We start from the raw sequence: 5,495 nt of genomic DNA, 5'->3' as shown, positions 1-5,495 counted from the left end.
AATGATATTATTTAATTATTATCTGATGTTTTAAATTTTTTAATATGATATTTGAGTAAATTCTAATACTTTTTGAACGTGAAATAGGTTTTAGAAATATTGTACAGAAATTTTGTGATACATTTGTTATTATTAATAAGAAACGTGTAGAAACATTTTTCCATTTAATTTTTAAATAAAAAATTTTATGCAGTACAATCGCAGGCATAGCCATGCTATTCAATTTGAAGAATTCAAATCTTAGTTTTAATGTAAATTCCCATTTTTATTTAAGAGAAAAAAATTTATTGGTGCAAAATTATAACGTGATTGTTTTTAAACAAAAAAAAATTGAATAAGGTTAATTTTATTCCGATTATAAACATGAACATTTCCAAATTATTCCTATGAACATGAAAAATGTTTAATGTTTCATAAAATGCCAATTTAAGTATTCGCTCAAAAAGAATTAAAATATACTTCAATCGACCTTGTAAAATTTAGTATTAATTCAACTGAGAAATATCTCTTTAAATATTTCACGTTCTTAAAATATTTGAAATTCAGCTAATGAAAAACCTTTTTAATTAGTTTCTAATATTTAAAAGATCGAATTTATTTCATTTTAATATCCCCTTCTACGAACTAATTCCTTTATTTTTATTATTGCAATTATTTCAATAAATTTCTGTTTTTTATCGTATATTGCAAAACTAATATTTGATTTCCAAATTAAACTAACAATACTTCTAATAATATTATGGAAATATTTAACGGTATTTGACACATTAACAGCGTAATGTAATGCGATAACGTTATCGTTACTTCTTCAAAATTCGTAATGCATTACCGAAACCGTTTTTTCCCCAAAAAGTAACGCGTTACAGTTATCGTTATTAAATAAAAGTACCGCGATGCCTTAAAGTTACTTTTTATATTAGATTTTTGATACATCATTTTAAATACTCAAAATCTTTAGATAGTTTTTTTGATTTGAAAGTGTTTTAAAACGTAACAATGATATTTTAATTGGTATAATTTAATAAAGAATTTACATTTCTTGGTAAATTGTTCTTATTTTACACCATTGTTAATTATAAACAGCAAAATTTGCATAGAATTTTTTTTTAATATAACTAGTTTTTTTTTTAATTCCATCACCTAAACGAAATATTTTAATTATAAGAATGGAGCGCAAATTAAATTTTTAATAGTCCTAGGTTTATCAATGGCAGAATTAACGAAGACATGTGTATCTTGGTTAATTAGGCGACACATATTTTTTCGATGTGAGAAAAAAGGTTTTAAGTTATTAATGTTAATATGTTCAAATTTCCTTTCGTGTTTTTTCTTCGAATTTTTAAAACAGGAGAAGAAGATTTTATGGAAAACTGTATCCTATGTAATTAAATCCTTTTTTAAGTCAGTACATTTTTTCTTTTTTCGAAAAAATAATTTTCGAATTTTTCTCGTCAACGATTAAGATATCATGAAATAGCAGAAGGCGGTTTTTTTTTTAATTTTCGTAGGTTTAATGGCAAAAATATATTTTTTTATATTTCCAAACAAATCGTCGTCACCTTGTAAACTTTTAACTTTTTTTTCAAATTTTCAGACGGATTTTAAAAGATGACTTAAATTTCACCAGAATCGGAAAAGAATATTTGAATATAGATAAAAACGATAGATTTCTCAAATCCGAAATATACGTGTCGCCTAATTTGAATTTAGTTTTTAAATAAAATCAAAATATCTTTTTAATTATTTTTTCAGTGAGCATTGATCAATCAAATATCTTTTAAAGTTTTGAAAACACTTTTATGATGATTTATTTAATTATATTTTCTGGATTTGGCAATTTTTAAGGATTTGCAAGTATACTATCTAAGCTTTGTAAAGATACTTTTTTAATTTTAATGAAACAAGTAAATACAAATATTTGATTAAGACATCCAAATAATGAAAATTTTTAACACAAGTAATATATTTCAGTTTTTGAATGTAATAATCTTATTTAAAAAATTCCAAAGTAAAAAATTTTTTATCATAATGAGTAGCAGAAGAAATTCTCTCCGACTTTAAAACATTTGAAGTTGGTTTTCTTTTTGTACAAAACATCGTTTCCACAATATTAGATTTTTTTAGTATAAGATTTTTTTTTATTTGCTCCACGTCAATTTTCATGTGGAGAATAATTTTTTTGCGATGCGATATTTATATAGTGGTGTATCCCTTAAAAAAGAAGTGTCCTGGCGGTGCGCTTTAATAGAAACTTTGACTTCAGGGTGGAAACTTGTGAGTCTGCAATACGGCCTCTAACCGTACGCTCTAACTTAGGAAAATGAATTCTTGAAAATTTGATGAGCATCCACCACAAACAAAAAAATTCACTGTTGAAGATAAGATATTTGCAATCGACCAGTTTTTACAGTTCCGCGTAGGGGAAACCACCCTACAATAGATAATGAACCTACAGTAGATGATCATTAATTTAAAATACTATTTTATTTTATTTATTATTTTAGATGTAAAAAAATCACAAAATATAAGTTTAATCATCATTTTTTCTCTTAGTAAGAGGAAGAAAAAACGAAATAGGCTTTACCCAATTATAAATCATTTCTCAACTACCGACTGAACTTTAACAACGTTATGTGGTGAAATACAGTTTCTTTATAGAACAATTTTTTGTGCAACAAGAAAGTGGCATGGCACCGCAGGCCTCCCATGAGGCCTCCAGAACGTGGGATTTTTCGGCCCCCACCACTTTCCCATTTGGAAGAACACATGTAAAAGTAGCGTGTCAGTAAGTCGGCTCAGTTACATGCTGCGAAGACCAGCCTCGTGTAAAGCCGGAAATACACGAACCCGAGCTAGACCGACTGCACAAATGACGATCTAGCTACTCTTCAAATTTATTCCGGTTTTGTAGTCCCGAATTACCTTTGAAGCATTAGGCTTATTGCGAAGAGGAAAATACCTTTGACTGTATGTAAATATATGTAGGTGACCAGATTTCAGGGCCTAATATAAATATAAATACATTTTTAACAAAAATTGTTAAGTTGAAAAAAATAGTTGAAAAAAATAATTTTCAACCCGATAAAAAACACGAATTTTCAGCCAAAGAAATAAACTTTCAAACAAAAAGAATATTTTTTCACCAAAGACGATGAATTTTTAACTGAAGAAATAATTATTCAACCAAAAATGTTCTCTTTTAAATAAAAACTGGAAATTTCAACGAAATAGTTCGATTTTTAACGAAAGAAATTAAGTTTGAAGAAAAAAAGATAAATTTTTAACCAAAAATGGAACATTTAAATTTCCAGTTCAAACATTAAATTTGAATGAGAAAAATATCGAATCTACAAAGAAATAGTGAAATTTTCAAAAAAGAATAATGAGTTTACGAACAAAAAGACTAATATTCTTTCAAAAACGACGAATGCTCAACAATTTTTTTTTTCAATTTTAATATAAAATAAAAAATTATATAGTTTATGGACCCCGGATTCTAAAAAAATGTTGCCTAGGGGCATAACAAAAATTTAATTAATTTTTCATTATTTGAAAAGTGTTAAATTGGACACTTTTTTATCTTACACATATTAAAAGTGACCGTGGCAGATTTTCTTAAATTTTGCATTTTTCCGGTAATCGGGAATTTAATTTGAATTTTTTTATATTCACTGTCTAATATCTTTTTAAATCTTTGCTCCGAAAATTATCAGCTGTTTTAATTTTATATTACAATTGACAGTAAGTGTTAAAAGGCGTGATACACGGGCAGCTTTAGTAAAATTGGACACTTTCCCGACGATCCCAAATTTCCTGTAAAATTTTAATTTACAACCCTTACAATATACCTTTTCAAATCTGAGTTCCAAAAATGGTAACATTTTTTATTTTATATCGAAATTGACCACCTGTGTAAATTCAAGCATTTGGTATAATTAATTCGCGTGAATGAATATAAAAATTGATATTGTAAACATAATTTTTTATCGTCATATAACTACAACAAAATGAATATAAATTCCTCTTACTTGCTGTCTGAATCTTCAATATGATGTGATAATTTAAATTTTGGTATAAGTCTCATTGGGCTTTCCCATATTGCGCTCCTTATCAATACATCAATGATGCTGATTCAGTATCTCCAGAACGTGGGATTTTTCGGCCGCCACCACTTTAATGTTTTAACTTCGCTTTTTTCGGTTAATAATCAACCAATAATAAAATCGTTACATTTTCAGTAAAAATATGATTAATAATCATATTAATATTTTGTTAAAACTTCGTTTCTTCGGTTAATAATCAACCAAAAATAAAACCGTTACATTTTTGGTTGATTACTAATCGAAAAAAACGAAGTTTTAACAAAATATTAAAATTTTCAACAACAAGAAAATTAATTTTCAACATAACAGTTTTTTACAACCAAAGAAATGAATTTTTAACAAAAATAGATGAATTTCCAAACAAGAAGAATAATTTTCTACCAATAAAAAATTTTTAACAAAAAATCGAAGCCACATTTACAGTTCAAAAAATTAATTTTGAACCAAACAAGACTTTTAAGTTGAAAAAGAAAAAAATTTCAACAATTTTTTTAATTTTTATCAAGAAAGATAATTTTCAACCAAAAAAGATGCATTCTCAAGCAAAAAAAAATACTAAACTGTTTCGAACTAAAAAGGATTGAATTCAACCAAAAACATTTGGACTTTCTTATTTGTTTCAATTAATAATTCATTTCCCATTTAAGGGCTTGTGATACTTTGATAATTGTCGATTTTACCAGTTTTAGGTTCCGCCGGCTTTTTTTATAGAATAATAAATATTTTGTCTTAAAAGTTTGGGAAATGATAGCGAACATGCTAACGGACGTCCCCACACACTTTTTTTTTTATTTATTTTTTTCAATTTTGATATTGCTAACAACGTGCGTGTATATTTCGAGGTTAGGTGTGTTACAATTCACCCGAGGGTTACTTCCAAACTACAAAATATTTTTGAACGAAAACTTTGGACTTACAAATAAACATAGTGACTAATCTTCCGGAACTAACCTTGTTTGCAGGCAATCAAAAAAGTTTATTTCATAAATAATTTCCAGATTATCGGAAAGCCAGAGATGAAAAACGACGTACACTGTAAAAAAAATGTATTGAATTTTACATCTCTGGTGGATGTAAATAAAAGGACCCTCTTGTATCGGAGTAACTTATGAATCTCTTGTGATATTCCAATTCGGCCGATAATTTTACATGCGAAAATGTAAAATTCATTATGTGAAAGAATAAAATCAAATTTATCAGGGCGACAGGTTTCGAACTCTCGAAAGCTCAAACTTCGTACAATTTCATGGAGATTGAAGAAACACAAGCCGGACACGTTACCACTTACCTAAAACATACGAGGGTGGATTGATAAGTTTCCGGCCTGACCAAGAAAAACAACGTTTTTAAGAATTTTTTTTTTTATTTCTCAACATAATCTCCTCCAAGGCT

Source organism: Belonocnema kinseyi, chromosome 9, assembly GCF_010883055.1.
Source record: "Belonocnema kinseyi isolate 2016_QV_RU_SX_M_011 chromosome 9, B_treatae_v1, whole genome shotgun sequence".
NCBI lineage: Eukaryota > Metazoa > Arthropoda > Insecta > Hymenoptera > Cynipidae > Belonocnema > Belonocnema kinseyi.
Note: the sequence above shows the minus strand (reverse complement) of the source record.